Below are 19,596 nucleotides of genomic sequence, written 5' to 3'. Positions count from 1 at the left end.
GTATTTCTATGAGATACAGGGGGACTGATTTAAATCGCTTTGCTCAGTGCTAACAAACGGGCTGCCACGGGTAATGGTGCGGAATAAAACATGGTCACATTGACACTGGGGACATGGACAGACCCGTATACTGGATGTCTCTCAGCTCGAAACAAAGGCCAAGCCCTCCATCCCAACTCAAGCTTCCTGCAGTGTTGTTGAACTAACACCTTCTGCATTCATCTGAGACTCTCACCCAGATCTACTCACGCAGCAGCGCAGGTAAGGATTGGTTATATACAGAAGGACAGCATGACATTGCAAGCTGGCTGTCAAATGTTGAACCTGTGACCATCTGGTTGTAGGAAAATACCAGGAAATGCTTTCCAACGCGCCTGCTGTCAGGTAATGAGTGTGTCTAGAAGGATTAGACCAGTCCTCACCTTTGATTAGATGCAGGTAGTGGATCTCTAGCATCACCTAAACGAGCCTTTAACAGAACGTAACAGAACGACCACAAAGTAGAATCATAACCCTTCTGACACAAAAAGTGATCCCTCCTTAGACGGGTGGATTTGTTTGCTTTAAGATATTACTGTTATTGCAAACAGTTTACAGTCGTAATAAATTACATTTCGGAAAGAAACATTTGTCATTTATTTATTACTGTGCTATTATAATGATAGCACACAGACCCAGCTGGTCTCGAAAGTCTTTAACTTTAACTTCATTCTAGACAATGGCAGCCGGTAACACTGCTACACGTGTTCAGGTTGTGACTTAAGACAGGAAGCTTCAGAGGTGTGTTCACAACTCTACCGTGACATGTTTACCTATGGCTATGTTAACTATGAACAAGTAATAGAAACTAGGATGTTTGTCAGTAAAAAACATCGTTATATATATATATATACTAATGTTTTTCTTTCAAGCCTAATAAAAATTAAATAATACATTTCCCAATTTGCCTTTTGAAGTACTGGTCAATTTGCAGTTCATACCAATGTACATGAACTACATACTGTGCATTTGTAGTGTTTTAGTGCATACCTTGCTTTTGATGCACATTAATTAAGAATGAGGGATGTAATGAGGCATCACCATTGGCAAATATATAATACTTACTCAAAAGGAGACATTTTGAAAAAGATAACTTATTTTCTTTATCAACATTTGGCTTTTTTCCCCTCATGTGCTATCTATTTGTGCGTGATGGCTGTACACTGTATATGTACAGTGCACGCTGCAGGGTAGGGGTTATGCAAGGGGAGGCTTTGGGTGATAACAATGAAGAATGCAGTGACTGAGCAAGGAAATCCACACAACATGACTTAATGTATGGCTTTCTCACAAGGCTTTGCTTACCTGCACATATTTTTGGATAAGATCAGCACTCCTACTCCGCACCGGTCCCTAGACCAAGCGTGTGGGAGGTTGTGGGAGAAACTGCAACTTCCTTTTTGGTCTCTTTCAGGATGGCAATTGTAGTTATTGTCTGTGCTGCACCAACTTATAAATTGTAAGGATTGAGATGGCTTATTATTCAAATCATGCCTCGCGGTTTTGGTTTTGTTATTCAGATTCATTGATCGAAAAACAGTGTGCACAGTCCAGCATTCAGCAACTCCATTGATGTTGGGAGAATCCCAGCGTGGGCGGCAGGTTGATCTTTTAGCGTGGATGGGGGGGGGGGGGGGGGGGGTTCTGTTGGATGCATGTCATGTTGATAAGATTGTGGCAGGTATGGAGGCCATGAATAAACCATGAAACAGAGATGTATATGCTGCTGCTTGAAGTTGAGAAGCCATTATTCAACTTCAGTTATGTTATCAAATTTTTTTTTCTAAAGGAATACAGTAGATGTCATTTCAGAGTCATAATTCAGAATGTGTCGTACGCATCTACATGTCATCTGACTGACCATTAATCAACCACACTGCTTTTTGGCAAAGTTTATTCAGATGGGCTGCGTATACAAGGGCCACGCCACGATAAAGTGACCACGTGGTCAGTACAATGTATTTACTTGAGGTATTACTAGCATTTGTTTTAGTATTTGTATTGTAGACTGTGTCCCTTGTTGGGCCGCTGGGGAATATAAGATAAACTGGAGATTTATGAATAGAGTACAAGCCAGTGTGTTTCCCCCTTGCCACAGAAAAAAAAGCATGTGCCAGGCTGAAAACAGCACAGAGCCAGTAGGGCTGGAATACTTTAAATGTTATTTTCTCACTGATTTAATTGAAGCCAAGCAAACTCACTGGGGACAGAAACATTGCTGTTGTTTTTGTGACAAAGCTTTACCCACACATGATGACTGTATATTTGGCTCACTGCTGTAAAGGACACAGTCTACTGTCCTGGCCCACTGCTGTGGTTAGAACCATGTGCATGTCAACGCTTTGGTTATAATAAGAGAGGGTGGTACGTGTGTGACTGGGGGTATGACAGCGATTATGCAAGTGTAGTTTGAATGAGTTGTGTTGAGACAGGCAACCACATACTTCTATGATCACATCTGATTTCAATGTGGATTCAGTGCAGATGTCACAATATTCTTGTCTGTCCCGGCCAATCAGGGTTTTTCTCTCTTTCTCAGTAAGTGGACCAATGATAATGGGAACACTGGTCTGCATTGGTGAGACGCATCAGTCATGAATGGAGCGCAATAAACAGAACAGAGTAAAGAGAAGAAGAGGAAGTCGTGCCATATACCCCCCTTCTGTCTTTGGTTATATAACATAAACAATTCACGACTGCCCTGTAGTTTATTTCAACACCTGCTGTGTGCCTAACGCATTAGAGGAATGTCCCGTGGGTCCAGTTTGACCAGTCTCTCAAATCTGACAACAGTGAGAAGTCCTGTCACTTCGGCACTACGCGTGTTGCCCCATGATTTTAACCATGGACACAGAGTGACATACGGAGTCATGGCCAAATGGGAGGGAGTGCTGAAATCACAGATGGGACTGAGCAACGGCTAACAACAGCCCCTCTGCCTGGGTGGTCTTTGCAATTGATGTGAGTGAGCGATTTTAGAAAAGAAAATGTCGTGCTCACCCACAGCACAAAACAAAGTACAGTACCATCAGTCATTATTTTAAACAAAAGTAAAAAGAATAAAAAATAATGGTCGGTATATATATTGGATTCTAGGCAAAAGTGAATTTTGCAGTTTGACCTCAAGATATTGCAGTCTGCAGGCGGACTAAAGATCAAATCATATTAGTTCAAACCCCTGCAAACCCCAGCTGTTTCAAAACAAACAAAACACATACATACCCCGCCTCCACACCGCATGTAATTGTATTACTTTTGGGCCTCCAGTTGGGTTTTTGCCTACAGAATGTCAAAATGAGCATATCTGGTGGAAACTCAATTATTCCCAATCCTATCCCCAAGTGAACTTTGACGTACACGTTCAGCTGTCTGCTAGCAAGCGCTCTTCAAAGCCGTCGTGTTTGAGACGCCTCGTCTCTGTCTTCTCTGCATTTCTTACAGTCAGGAGTCAAGACTTCTCCACCTGTGTCTTGTTTACTCCCCAAGGTTTGTTTCATTCAACACTCATTCTTTCTACCCCCCCCCCCCAGAAATAAGAAAAATCATTTCACTGTAACTTCCATGCAGGAAGCCTGGTGAAAGAGTGATGTAGTATTCCTTGTGCCATAGCTGTCAGAAGTATCTGTCACTGGCAAGACTATTTAAGGAAGAGTATTTGTCAAAAAGCTGGGGCTGAGGATACTGATGACACAGTTTCAGGTGATGCCGTTTTAGGGTCATTGCAATCAGACTGGTTTTTTTGGGGGGCTTTTCGTTTATCTGTTGATTGCTGCAACACTGATATCACATCAAACTGTTTTGCCAAATTTAAAAAACATAAAAATGCCAAGGTGATTTTCTTTGAACATTTCTTTCCCCTCATGGGACGTAGTCCAATATGCAAACTAAAGCCTGAGAGTGTCAAATGAGCTACTCTTTGTAGATCCAGAAGATGAAGAACTTAATGTTCACATGGAGATCGTTTCCCTCAGGAGGTCAACTGTGATTCTGTTGATCCAGTGAGCTGTTCTCGATGGTATCTCTAAAACACTTCAGTGTCTCACCAGAATGTAAGAACAGTGGGAGACGTTCTTATCGGTTGGAGGTCACACTTCAAGATCTTTCATAGCTTTCTGGTATGGTGAACATGCTTTCCGGTAGAGCGGGCACGCCTGACACATGCAGCATGGAAGTAAACATACATATCTGCTGCTGGATGGAGAAGTCTACGCACAATTGCCTCTAGAAGAGAAACGTGTTTGATCTCTGATATCGTGAATGGAGCTCTCCAGTCCTCTATTGGTTCTCCCCTGATGAGTGTTTGTGGTGAAAATGGTAAACTAGGGTGGAACACGAGCTGTGCTATCTCAGAAGTGGAACTACATCATTTAAAATGACTGTGGGGGGGGGGGGAACACGAGTGGATTCCTTAGAAACAGAGGAGTTTAAGGGACAAACTGTAATAGTGGATTATTTGTTCACATCATATGTAGTTATGAGCTTCCAGCTGACATTAGACATCCCCTGTTGAACAGCTGATTGCAAAAACTATTTAAATCTAAAAGACAGAACAATGTTGACCTGTTTAGTAATTATCACATCTGTCTATTTGTAAAAACCTTTGACGAAAGAACAACTAAAAGCCACACTTCCTGCACCCTATTATGGTATGTTTTCCTTATGTCATGAAGACAACTCTTCATCTGATTAACAACCATTCCTTCACTAGACATACCCACTTCCACCAAACACAGCTAGAACGTTTATATTCTGCCTGGTCTCCTAAAAAAACAAAACTGCCAATTACACTTTGGGGATCATCTCTTCTCCCACGCTACATTAGTTTTTTAAGTATCACAAAGTCCGTGGAGGTAGTGGGTCCAGTTGGATGGTTGGTCAAAAAGAATCCCTGACCCAGGAAGCAGCTCTTTGTATCCTGTGTGAAACCAAAAGTCATTGTTGACTTAAAATAATTTACTTTTGTACCTTTTAAGGTAACAAACACACTCATTTTTGTAATATTACACGATTCTGCAAAACCCCTGGATCATGTCCAATGCTAACGTTGTAAAAAGCCTTGCTTCCAACAATATCCGCGTGTGGATTCATATCAAAATTAAGATTTAAAAAAACGTTGTTTAATATGCAGTTTTGCCCGCAGTTACTGACATAACTTACCAGTTGTCATGGTAACCCGACCCTAGCCACCGCTTGCTTTCCACTCTGTTGACCCTTGGCTTTAGATTGTGAGGCGTGAAATCATCCATTTAAAATACAATGATTTTTAGGGATGCCCTTAGCCCTGTGATGTGTTATAGTTGTTATGGTAAAGTACGTTCATGTGAAACAACAAACCACCAACAAATTCCCCACTGACTGCGACACAGTCATGGTACACGCGCTGCATCACAGAGGCTTTTATTCCTTTCATTTTCTTGAGGCAGATACTGTCAGAGATGCAGTTTTGCGGTTGTTGCAGATCTGTCATCCCAGATGTCTGTATGATTAGATTTACTTATTTACTTTTCTGTGCATCACTTTGTTTATTTATGACTGCCATTTACATATATCATGCTTTAGATATTAAAAAAAACAGGAACAACGTTCCAAGTCCATTCCGCCCTTCTACTCCCCATCCCTGGACACTGTCCATTATTCCACATTGTAATGCACAGCTTCACAACAGGCCGTCTCCCTTGTGACCTTCAGCTTCGGAGTCCAGAGCATCTCATTCCCTTTGACACTGTTTGCCATTCAGGCTGTAATTGTCACTTGCTCAAGGCTTTTAAAAGCATCAAAAGCTCCTCAGTGCTGGGTGCATGACAGTATATCTCAGCTCTCATCAGAACATTGGGCTGCTGGAGAAACTGCCCTCCAAGAGCTAATCCAGCCCCCCGAGGTGCTGTTCCAACCAAACTAATTATTCTGTGTAGCCACACCAGCTGGAATACAGCCACTGCAGCTGCAAAATACAGGTTTGGAGTGAAACACTACAATCTGATCCCTATCACTGACCTTCCTCTTCCTTATTACCACTGTACAATATGTCTTTCTCCTTATATCAGATTTTTGTTTCAGTTCTTTCTGTTTGATGTGTTATATGCGAAATGGAGACCTTCTAAAAGCAGGGTGATGTCATGGAGCATCTTTCAGCCCTGAAGTCTTGACCATCCCTGGGCCAGCAAATATATCAAGGAGCTTTCCAGTTTGTGTTCTGCTCTCGGAGGAAATAGGCTCCCTGGGGCTTGGAGGCCTCCTCTTGATCCTGTGGCGATACCAAGGATTTGCGGAGACTCTAGTGATTAGCCAGAGGGGAAATGGGAAAACAGGGCAATCGCTGCCAGCAGTCTCACATCAGAAGAATATGGACACACATAACACACACACACACTCACATGTCTGCGTGCACCCATGCACAAACACACAAATATGCAAACACACAAGGGTCTGCATCCAAACACATTGCAATAATACACTTACTTATTGTGATGCAAAATACACCACTCTCAATGAGGAATTCTAAAGGTTCTATAAACTGCTGTTTTTCCACTTTGCTTTTGTAAACTCAGCATATGAATATGCATCCTCTTCTGACCTTGGAAATCAGCATATCCCCACAAATCATACCTCCTTGAAATTGAAAATGGCGGTAGGAGTCCCACAACTCCTGTATAGCCTTGAAGATGAAATACTTTAGATACACATGATTCCAAAACATAACCTCCCTTCACTGCTTGCACAAGTAAGCATATTCTGTAGTCAGAGCTTTTAAACTGTAGTAGCGTAGAGAGAGCTGGCATTTTCTTGATCTCATCCCCTCAGTATAAGAGATAGGGTTAGTCCAGGATCAGATTGCTTTTTTTCCCACCTCACGCTACACATGGAAGTGCAGTTGTTAGCCTCAGTAGAAGAGAGAGACGGAGACGGCACCGACTGAAAAGAGGTAAGGGAGTCATTCTTAACACGAAGTTCTACATCAACTTGCAAGCAATTAAGGCTATCCAGCTGAGCTAACAAAGGGGGTAACACTGATTAGAACAGACATAAAAGATAAGGTCAGCCACTCTGCCATCATCTATACTTTTATTACCTCGCAGCTCTTGTCCATGAGGTAAACGGGAGGCGTTCCACTGGGTATTTTGTGCAGTGGCATAGGTGAGTGCTCGGTGGAGTTCCCCAAAAAACAAGAGACTTACAGTTACTGCAAAGACATCATAAATAAACATTATAAATAAAACGGCTAAGTGTTGTAACGTCTGAAGATTATAGAAGTCATTTTAAAACAACAAATGCAATGCAGAGAGTTTGAGGATATTTTGTGTGCATATGTCATTTCAATTGTAATGGTTGGCCAAAATCCAATACACACACATAAGGCTTTAATATTCATACGTCCTCAAAGCCCTCTTAAGTTTTAAAAAGCACTAAATATGATCTATATTACAAGTTTTCGACTCCAGAAATATACTTTACTAAAACCAATTACAAAGACACTGGTGAATGTCTCGACTCCCAGAGGACCTCCCACAGCTCTGCTCCCACTCACGCTATGCTTCTGGGGTTACAAAAAGCAATTAAAGGCGCCACCTGTTTCTGCATTGCTTCTGCCTCCACTGTTGGGTAATTGGAAACCTCTGCCTATTGGTGCTGATGTTCGACCTCATCTGCAGCTGATATCTCACACAGCTGCCCCTTAAAGTTCTAGGAAAAGGTAAAATGCTGAACTGTCAAACCGTTTTGAACATTATTTTGCAGGACCGCTTGGCTCTGCAACAAGATCTTACAATTGAGAATATTCTACAATATATTCTACAATATTCTACAATAATTATTGACGTGGAGGCTTGTCTTGGTATTTCCAGGCACATTATGGATTTGCTTATCTTAGTTCTCATCTGCTGAAATATGGTAGCTTTAGCAGTTGTAAAAGCTTCATAAAAATTGTTCTACTTGCTGTTCTAAAAGCTCACGGTCAAAACCTGTTTCATCTGACCCAATAGGAGTACTCCATAATGCCACTATGAGCAAAAGATGTGTTCTCTGTTCACTGAGCTGCAGCAGCAGCACTCACTAAGCAATGGAGAGTACTCTGAAGAAGAAGAAAAGGCAGGGTCAACCTTGTTAGTGATGATGTTTTGGTAATGAAAGAGCTTACTTTCCCTAAATCTGATATGGATACAATCTGTGTGGGTAAATATTTTATTTCATAAATTGAGCAGATGGACGAGTGTTGGTGCCATAGCCTCTAATTCTGTGTTTGTGTGGATGGACAGTAATTGGAGCCCAATTAATGGACAGTCACTGGCCCCACTGTCCACCAACTGGTGACATCCACACGGGACATGGTGGCTCTGAAATAGCAGCCTCAGACACTAGAGGTTACAGGAATGAGAAATAAAAACAGCCTTGATTTGGCAACAAGCCTAAGCATATGGCCAACCAACTACAATATGGTACTGAAACACTGTAACATCTAGCAAAACCGGCCAAGAGAAAATGTGTATTAACTCATGTTTCCATCCACTTCTGTAATGTGAGCCTATATGCTTTACACCAGTGGTCGCCAACCCGTCGATCGCGATCGACAGGTCGATCCCGGAGACTTTCCCGGTCGATCTCCAAAATAAAATAAAAATAAATAAAAAACAAAAAATCCTGTGCTTTTATTTTGAAGGGGATTTTGTCTGCAGCCTGTCTGCTCATCATCTCCGCTTGTGTTCACGTCTCAAAACGCGCAACTGGTGGGCCCCACCGAGGCGGGTCTATGAAGCAGTTTAGTCAATTGCTGATTAAAGATATAAATGAGTGACATACAATTTAGCCAATCAGCATCCTCAGATAGATTCAGAGTGGGGCCAAAACGATCTGGCCCCAAGCTGCGCGTTCTCATCAGGAGAAGTCTCTACAGGCGAGCGCGAGCGCCAGCGCGAGCACTGCTCCTCCAAGACCCGTTTGAGAGGAGAAGTTTCGCGGAGATTCTGCAGTTAAAGAGCTGATCCCAGATCAGCCTGACCTCACAATCAGACAGCAGACTAGCGGGAAAGGGAAGCAGAACATGAAGCTTCTCTACTAGCTGTACCAGACAGGTTTGGCTAGCTCAGGGGTCGGCAACCTTTACTATCCAAAGAGACATTTTGCTCTATTTTCCACCAAATAAAATGTGTCTGGACCCGCAAAAGCTATTTGATGTCAAATTTCTCGCCACATATCAAGCATTCAGGTAAGTCAGCATCGTTGGCAGTGAAAGCAAATTAATACGTCCACGCAGAATTAAACTCTATTTTCCTCCGTGACTTTTCTTCTTTTGGATTTATCCATCGATAGTTTACCGACGGTGGAGGTCTGCAAATTATGATCAATCAGTTACAAGAAAATGCACATTACGATGTAAGATGCAAGTGGCAGATCGCGTAGCCCGGCCGTTTTTGAATCTATTACTATTTTGCGCGACAGGGTTCGAATCCAGGTTGATGCGATCTTTCCATAAATATATTTTCTTCAATGTATTTCTTTATACGTGGCTGTGATGTAGTGCTCACTTATACAATCGTAATCCCCACAATATATATGAGATGTGGCTTTTAGATCTCCAGCAATATGTTTGTGAATGTCATGCTAACAACTTATTTAGCTTTTTAAAACAACGGGGACAGATCCAGCACGGACAGTTAGGGAGTGAGGGATGAGGAGGTAAGGAAACATGAGAACAGCAATGTAGGGAGTGAGGGATAAGGAGGTAAGGAGACAGACACCTCACAGACTGCCTCAGACTGGCTGTCTGTGCTTATGAGCCGAACTACAAGGCACTCACAGACGGTGTTCAGTCACAGCATCACACTGACTTGAGTCACATGACTTCTGATGGCATTGTGATGGGACACAGAGCTGAACTGCACTTACATTAGTTGCACTGACTGAGAATTGTGTCAGTGTTGTGTTGTAACGTCAGTTGATAAATACAACAGTTAATATTGGTCGTTCATCCAGCCTGCTCATTGCAAATGTGTTTTTTCTTGTTCATATTGTGTGCGGTTAACAAATAATTTATTTTTTATGTTGCACTGAAATTAAGTCATGTAGTGTGTTCTTGGTTACATCCATTTGAAAGCTGGACCAAAGTGTTTGATTTCATTCAATTACAATTAGACCAAATAAAAAGCCTCAAGTTGTAAGTACAGTCTGGACAGTCTTTTTCTCTCAACGCCTCAATAAGTAGATCTTGCCGGTCACCAAGGCAGAGGTCAGGGATCTTGGGCTTAAAAAGGTTGGTGACCACTGCTTTACACCATGATTAATTCCCCAAAATTGTTTCCATTGCACCTTCTTGCATTTTGCATTTATCGATACAGCATCTTTATTTATTTATTTTTTCACCTCAGCTAAGCTTATCAATTTCTTTTGGAAAATTAGACTCTTTTTTGATCAAATCACCACTCTGGTTGGAAGCCAATGCCTTCCTTAGACGACTGCGAGAGTACGACGGAGGATAACACCACCCTTTCTTGATTGAAATCAATCTACATCCTACCAAAGACACCTTTCTTATCTTACTATTTCAAACTCTTTGGACTCGTCTGCACTAGCAAATATGAGTAGCACACCAGAGCAAGTCTGATACTGTTTATGTGGAAGTGACGATGCATGTGTTTGGGAAGTACTGAGCATACAACTGGATAAAGGAGACTTGGATTATACTGCATTTTGATATAGTTTTGCCCTCATTTACTTCAGTTTTCTTCAACAAGCCGAGGTTTTAGTAAACTATGATGGGCCTTTTTAGCTATTTTCTTCTTCTAATTTCCGTCCATTCTGTTTTAAGTCTAAGATATCTTTATATTTACCGTGTTGTTGATGGAAGAATGAGAAAATACAAAGAAATTAAGCATCCTCATAATCTGCCGAACACTCCAATTATGTCTTTGATCTTAATCATGTGCAGGTCAGCAAATCTTTCCCAAATCTTCAGGCATCCGTATTTCCAAAAGGTCACCCCTGAAGAGTTCACATTGCCATTACCCTTTTCAATGGACACACTTTAGGCCTCATTAACATTTCCAGTCCCCACTAAAAAGAGAACATTCTTTCCGGCTTTCACACTCACCAACATTGGATTTAAACAAGTACAATACCCGATCAACCATGAAATTGAGCACTTACTAGGTCTACGTGGTGACAGAGCAAAATAAAGGTAGAATTCATGTGGCTGTTAGTGCATCTGGAGAATTGTCTGGACTTTGGATTGGAATGAAATATTCATTGCCCAAACATATTGGTTTTCTGTATGAAGGCTGCTTGCTAAGAGATTGTCCAGGTAGGATCTCTTGTATTAGCATTGCTGTTATATATCTGTGAAAACAAAATGGGTTGTATATCATTTGCAAAGAGAATACTCTTCAAAATTCTTGCTCCTTAACAAATGGTTTAATAGTTGCTCCAATTTGAAGTAAAGGAATAATCAATCAACAATGATGCAGTTGTTGCACTCTGTTTTATAAAGATGTTACATTGTTATTCGGTCACACCAACATGAGTATAATGATCCCTTACTGAGCAATTATTGGCTTCAGCACTGTGCAATTTATGCTTCCTATTCTAATCAATTTTGACCCATCTAAAATTGACCCTTTTCTTGCACTTTGAAATGAAAATTACTCTCTCAATGGGGAGCTAACACAGGCTCCGGCACCATTTTATTTTTCTTTCATGTATTCTCAGCAGGCCCCCAATATGAATCTAATAAAGAGCCGGAACTGTAGCCTTCTAAGAGTTTGTCAGCTTGGTGGTTCTCACTCATAATATGCAATATTGCTTGTTTCCAAATATTCCCAATGCTACACTGTTGCCTGCTCTCCAGATTCTTGAAATCCCTTAGATTGGCATACCACCCAGAAACCCACAGTAAACTACCTGGTCCCTTGGCATCCACCTCAGATGTGCTTACAGTGTTTGTGCAAAGCGTAGCATGAAGTGGGACCAGTCAGATGGATGAAAGGAAAAAGTTTAATCAGGAAAGTTGTTGATGCAATTTATAAACACATATTTTGCACCTAAATGCAGTATAATTGTGCAATATGTATGCCTTGTTTCACGTATTTCCATTACAGGAAAGGCTTCAACACAGATTGGTGTTCTGTAAGCACTGAGTTGGCCCAGATCATGTTTTCCTTACACATTAGCCTGCATATTGAGATAGACTGGAGGGCCGCCCTCTTGCTATGTCTTCTGGGGCTCCAAGATAGCATAGTGAAGACTTTCTATCTACCTCCCTATCTCTTAATAGTGTCTGCTCCACCAGCTGCTAAAACTGTTGTGATGCAACTTCATGTCCAAATATGCTGTGATGGGCAGAGACATGTCCATTTTTTCTAACATTAAAACTGCATCAGAGATGAGAACTTGAAAGCCACGTGTTATGACTTGCATGAATGCATTTTAGACTTTTCGTGTGTCATTTTACCGTGAAATAATCGTAGTTCGGTTTAGGCAACAAAACCGCTTTGTTAGGTTTAGAGAGTAAGTACTAAAACTGAGTGAAAAGCAAAGAACGTAACATACGTATGGAAAACATGTTAGACACTAACTTAACTTCAAAATAACCCAACGACTGTCTCCTAGTTTTAAGTCATGTTAGTTCGACCCATCGTTCTCCCCAACCACCAACAGTAGTCTTTCTCACTTTGCACACTAAATGACTTAAATGGCTTACTTCCCAAGCCATTTGGGGAAACCGGGTTAAGTGGGAATACTTCCTGTTAGCCATGCTTACAAACAAAAAAGAGTGGGGGCACAATATGACACATCCATTTGTCCGTACGGAGCTTTCAACTAACACTTTTCTCGGCTCATTTATTCAGAAATGTTGCAGTCCATCCACAGCTTACCAATGGCCAAGGTGTTTGTCTGTTTTCAGCCATTTGGGTTTTTTGCCCATTGGACAAAACTATAGCACTCAATGGCATGTTGCTTTCAAGTGATTAAATTAGAAATGCAACCGCAACTGTTCAGCTAATAGAGGACCTGCACTTGTGACACAGCCAGGGTATGAGAGTATTGACGGGAGTTAGCCAAGTTATCATACTGCTGTTTCACTTTGCTTCTTGGTTTTAAACCAACGGACATTTGCCCCGATTCTAGCATAAGGAAGTTCACCAGGACTTCACCAGGGTGCCGTAGTGTTCGAGGCTGTATTCCCCCTTCTTTAAGTTTTTCCTCAGTCACGCATGTTGAGAAAGGTTCAACTTTATGCAAAAGTGTTTTGACATGTGGCGGGGGGGGGGGGCAACAACCTGGAGACAAGCACTTGTTTTGATTCCCCTAAAGAAATGGAAGCACATCTGTCGGCTCGGGTGTGCATTCTCAGTGTCATGACCAGGTAGAGGCTACGCTCCCTGAGCCCTTCACATACAGTCGCTATACATAGACACCCTGCTGCTGGCAGTGCTGTGATCCTGCTAATGACTGAGGTGAGGTTGTACTCTTTGACTCTTGTATGCCGATCCGTAGATCCAGTCGTGACACACCACATCGCAGGCAAGGTGTGGGGTTTAGATTCAGGCTTGTGTGGCCACGACTCCCGACACTGCAACACCATCACTATGGCAACCCTATGAAAGACTGCCAGCATCACTTCTACTCATTAGCACATTGTGAAGGTGGTATATTGTTTCCCAGCCACAGCTGTTTTGACCACCTTTCATTAAGCATTGTTTGTATGAATTAAAATTCTGCAAGGCGCATACTGGTTGTGAGTGTGCATTTATCTGACAGTTGTATACTGCGGACTGAAATAGGCGTTAGTCAGTATGAGCTGTGGGCTTGTCTTTGATCCACCCGCTAGTCAATGCTGCTGAGCTTTCATTGTAACTATCGGAAGAGTGTAAAACATATTGCTGGCTAACACAAAAGGTCAGCAAGTGCGTTGCCCTGCCATCATTTAATCATTCTCCGACTTGACAATGAACGTGAACTTGTGAAGGTCTTTGTATTGTTACAGCAGCTATTACAGATGAGGAGATACTTCCAAAAATACTACATTTGTTTATTGTTTACAGTGTTTGTGAAGCATCCCAGAACATGGAAAACTTGACAACAAATGTGAACTCGTAAAAGTCTTTGTATTGTATCAGCACTTAGTAGAGATGAGAACATTCTAAGTATTCTTTTTGTAGAATGTTTGTGAAGCCGAACTGCACTTGTTCCGGTATTCTCTTGTGAAACTGGAGCCCCAGCATATTTCAAATGACTAACATTTCCTTTTTAATACAGTAAGCTATGTTTGAAAACAAAACGACTCACAACTTAACCGCAATATAGAATTTTGCACTTTTTCAGCATGTTTTTTGTCTTCTTGGACATTAGCTTAACGTCATTTGCATTTGTTGGAAATTAATGGGCAAAGGAAGTGCAATTGCAAATACAATTGCAGAGTCATCTTTTCCTTTGGTAAGGGAGCTTTAGTCTAATCTGGATATGGAGGTTGTATTGTTGTTTTCCAGAGTACATCACTGGATGCTATGAATGCATCACTTTAGTAAAAATTTGTCTCGGAGCTAATGGAAGATTATTCAGTTAAATATTAGTACTTTCTTTTGTATTATTTGCAGCAGTCTGTACTTACTAACAATGGACTCTCGGCTTCACATACATATATGTGTGTCTTGGTATAAGCCTGCCTGCATATTTATCTGTGTGTGTGTGTGTGTGTGTGTGTGTGTGTGTGTGTTGGCACAATACACGGTTCCTTACACTGCATCTATTTAATTATGCGCAGAGCACTACTATGAGACTATGAGACAATTCAATCTTTTGTAGTAATTGATCCTTCCACCTGAGGGCAGTACTTTCTAATCTAATATCAGATAAATCTGTTCCACATCTTCAATTAAACTACAATATTGAATTGGCTTTCAGTTTGAGCTCACTTCTCTTGGTTAGTTCACCTCTCAATGTATGAAAAAAGCTGTACTGTAGTTCCATCTTTCCCCTGCAGGATGAAACAATATGCACTCTACCCTCGATAGATTTCTGGAAATCTCAAAACGATGTAGTCTTTGAATTGTGCAGTATTCTTTGAAGTCATGGAGTGAGTGATCAGGGACGGGGTTAGTGGATATCGAGCTGTGAAGGATTTACAATGACGATTGAACCTGTGAACTTCTTTTTGACAGGAAAGTCTTTTTATAGGCACATTATTTTGTTCCATGTTAAGGTTGTTTTTGTCTTTCATGCAGTTGACCCTTCTCAACTCAAGCAGTCCTGAATCTTTATTAAGATACTTTAAGGGCAGTTTTTCTTCCACTATTCATTTCTTCTTTTCTTTTATAAGAACTGAAGGCAGTTTGTTTTTTGTCTCACGCAGCACTATGATGCATACATCAGTGCTCTAACACTGCATTGCTCTTCCTTTTCATTTTGTTTCAGAAACAATTACATTCTCCTTTACACAATTCAATTATTTCTACTGTTCAGAAACACATGCCTGAGGCCGCGCTTGTCTTCCCCTTTTCATCCAGAGCTGATGACATACATAGCCACCTATCACCAGGATAAGAAAATAGTTTTTCTTCATAAATGAAAAACAATAATTTGAATGGTTTATGTTAGAGTGACAATTTAATTTAGTCTATGGTGTGAAATTCATACCCAACAGTGATTTACTGTACAGCCAAAACGAATGTCTTCTTCTTTGTCTTAGTGGCATGGAAATAAGAAGAGAAAGGAATTGATGCAATTCTTTAAATTAATCTGTTCCCGTCAGTCTCTGTCGACGGATCAGAAATGTCTCTTTAAAATAGTGCTGTTCGTTATTTTAGGTGGTAAGAAACCTTCCAGTGGACCTCATATATAACAGGTCTTGATGCAATACTGCTTTCAGTAATAACTTGGAGTTGGCCCATGGCCGAAAAGATGCCTCAAACTTGATTCTATTTCTAGTAAAATATCGAGATAACAAAACTGACTGAGCCTGAATGATGCTTCCCAAATGTACTTGAATGTTTTGCATAAACCAGACCATTGAATTCCTAAACAATCAGTCATTGAAAGACTTTGGGTGATTTCTCATTGTGACTAAGAATATAATTCATCACAAATGTTTGTTGTTTTCTCTATGATTGTTGACGCCACCATAATCCAAGTATGGACACTAAATCCACCAATAACCTTCAAACATTTGCCTTTAAAGTTCCAATGGATGGAATATCTACATGATTGGATTAAATTAAACTGTTTAATCCAACTCAGAGCTGAAACTAGAGACCATCTCGTCATCACTAGCGTCACCAAACTGGGCCAGGGGCTTCTCGTTGGGGTGCTAATGGCCTCTTCCTCACTTCCTATACTTCCGGGGCCCTTGATCGGGCCAGACCTATCTTCGAATCTTGGCCTTCATTTCTTATTCTTTCAATTATTGTATTTGGGGCCTTTTTGCCATCAGTATACTGTGGTTCTCATAAGCAGTGCACATAACCAAAGGTGTTCCAAACCAAACAACCTGTCAACCACCTGGCCCTTATTTCTCCCCATCATGAAATAATTAATGTAACTACAATAGTTATATTCAGTATGTGGATTGGAAATTAGAATTACTGTTACCCTCAGTCCTGGAGTTTCATTAATTTCATCTAACAGGCACTTACACAGATATATCTCAAAGAAGATTTAGCTAAATATGAAACATAACTTTTGCAATCATCTTTGGGTTTCCAGTCAGCCATTTGTTTCTCCCTTGTCTTTGTGTGTCATTGATCTAGTTTCATCTTCTATGAACATTAAGCAAAGGCGATATGACTTTGTTTGATCATCCACTAACAGGATTAGTGTTTTAATAGAGCAGACCTTTTAATAAGTTTGATGATAACAGCCACAGATTAAAGCCAGATATACTTCTTAGGAAGACATAATCAACTGTAATTCCATATTGGGTTGCAATTGAGTGGATGGGATTGTTATCAGGCAGCTTAATATTCTGGGACCGCCTCTTAAATATCTTTAAAAGTGTGTGTCTTAAAACTGGTTGAAATCTGTGATTAAACTACACTTTTCACTTCTTTCAAATGCAGTGCAGAGTCATATCTAGTCACAAGGCTCAAAACATGGCGACAGCTGAGCCCTCGGCTTGCAGCTAACAGCGCTAACCGTACAAACGAAGGCACCAGTGCTGACAGAGGCCCTATGCTTCCATGACAATGCTGTCGGTCAGGACGGCCCTGAGCTAACCAGTTTAGCGAGCTCACATGCACTAACATGCACTAAAAAAGGCATGCATAGCTGGCCCAGGTACGTAAACAAAGCACAGAAAAGCTCAAATTACAACACACACAGACGGAGAGAGACTTCATTCTCTGCTCAGGTAAATATTACTCCACTATATCTTCACATAGCAAATAGCTGTTTGTTGTTTCATCAATACTCTGAATATCACATAGAACATTTGATAAAGTGGCGATAAGGAGTAATATACCGCATACATGTAGTAGAATATTAACACCACATTCTGTCATATCACAGTGGGATACTGTAAATTAACACCACCACTTGGCAATAATTTGTTCATTGTTATCTGTGATTAGTTAATGTATGCTTGGGTCATATTTAATTATGTGTTAATGTGCGGGAAGGTTATCAACCGAAATAGAAAAAAAAGGACTGCCTTGCTGTACTTTTTCAAAGGCAAACAAACACACAGACATGTCCAGATGCTCTGCAGTCCCACGGTGCCCTGCAAGGTGTGCAGCATCAGCTGTCGCTGCACTTCTGTCCTAGAACAACCACATCTTTTACAAATGTATTGTCCAAAAGAAAAGGTCCACTTAATTCATTTTCACAACTCGTACACTAAACAGTCTTCACCAATACAACATAGTGGTAACTAAAAGATTCACTAAAGGTTTTTAGGCATAATCTGGCAGGTTATAAAACATTCAATGACAAGGCTGATCCCTATTATTATGGCACCTGCACAGTATTAGACTGTGCTTCTGCAGCAGTGAAATCACTCAGTTTCACACATGCAGAGGTTTTTAGAGGATTTTCCAGATCTCAGTTTTACATTCTGGTCGGGGTCTTACTTGAATTTTTGCAAACTTTTAATTGGACCCAACATGACCCAAGAACACTAAAACACTAGCTAGACAGATCCTGCATATTAGTCAGCGATCAAAATGCAAGCACTGACTTGAATATGGCTTTATGATGTTAGTGAATGTGTTTCAGCAAGTGTGGCTTACCTGAATGTTCATTGCCTTACTGAATATATTAGTGGTTTGGGTCGGTGTGGCTGTCTCAGGGATCAAACATTTGACCTTTTACATCTGTGTCAGCCACATCGCCCCATCCAGTGTCCTTTTAAGACAAGGAGTGTTCTCCATCAAGCCGAATGGCTGACATTTGTGACTGATATGGTCTGGTGTGACCACTTTCGTGCTATGAAAGTGTTTTTGTTTTTTCAAAGAAAATAAAGAACATTCATGCTTTCAAAATGCCAAAGGCTGCATGCAATTTGGAAAAGACTCTGATATTTTCCTCATCGTGCCAATAACGCCCACATCAAGAGGCAGTTTAGGTCAAATGGCAGTTCTGACACAAGCGATCTTTATATTCCTCTAGTAAAACATGATCTGCTGTTGAAACCATGTGATTCCTACTGGCTACATTTCCATTTTATTCCATATGTTCTTTTCTCATTAAAGCTAATGTTTGGCTCCTTTTCTAGAACAAAAATCATCCCTCAATAGCTAAATAATAACCCAGTTGTAAAGCTTTAATGCTAAACTTTTGAAAATTTCCCAGAAAGAATAAGACTTCTCTTGCTGTTGTAAGTCTTCATATTTTGGTTTTTACAAATAAAACTACTTTGGAAATGAATGATTTCTCCATATCCATATAACTTAATCAGAAAACATCTAAATATGTTGTTGTATTCTATAGATTTGTTATCCGTTTACAATTTACAAGCAGGTTATCTATAGTGTTCATGTTAACACAGGAGTGCAGCATTTTAAAATGATACAAAAGGAAGAAGCCAGCCATAGTGAAATGATGCAGTCAGTCGATCTCAGCTTTTCAACATACTCTGGATGAGCAACCTAATTTCTATTCAGTGTCCTTGCTCTCATAAAATTCTAATTGAAAATTGTCATCTCTAATTGATACCACAATTAAAGCCAGAGCAAGAGAAGAGAAAAGAGAATGAGCTGATAGGAATAATAATCTTAAAGGCAATACCATTACTTTCATTGTCAGTGTAATAATAATTTAAGGAATGCTGCTTATGATTTACAGAACGAGCTAAGTCTTATTACTGCAGATGGTTGTTGAAGATATTTGGAGGACATCCATGCCATACACAGTTGTAACATTTAGTTAAAAGCCCAGTCGATAAGCAATTTGGGCTAGGCCTCCAGTTTTTGACATCAACTAATGAAGCCAATGAGTGCAAAAGACAAGACAGAGTGATCTAAATTGGAACAGTTGCACAGCACTGCTGTTATATGTGATTAAGAAGATGTACTGACTCAATTACAAACATCCTTTCGTGCTTTTTGAGCTGAGAGCCTAATAGTTCAACTGTTTAAACAA

Source organism: Pholis gunnellus (assembly GCF_910591455.1).
Source record: "Pholis gunnellus genome assembly, chromosome: 20".
NCBI classification, from domain to species: domain Eukaryota; kingdom Metazoa; phylum Chordata; class Actinopteri; order Perciformes; family Pholidae; genus Pholis; species Pholis gunnellus.
This window is presented reverse-complemented; position numbering follows the sequence as displayed.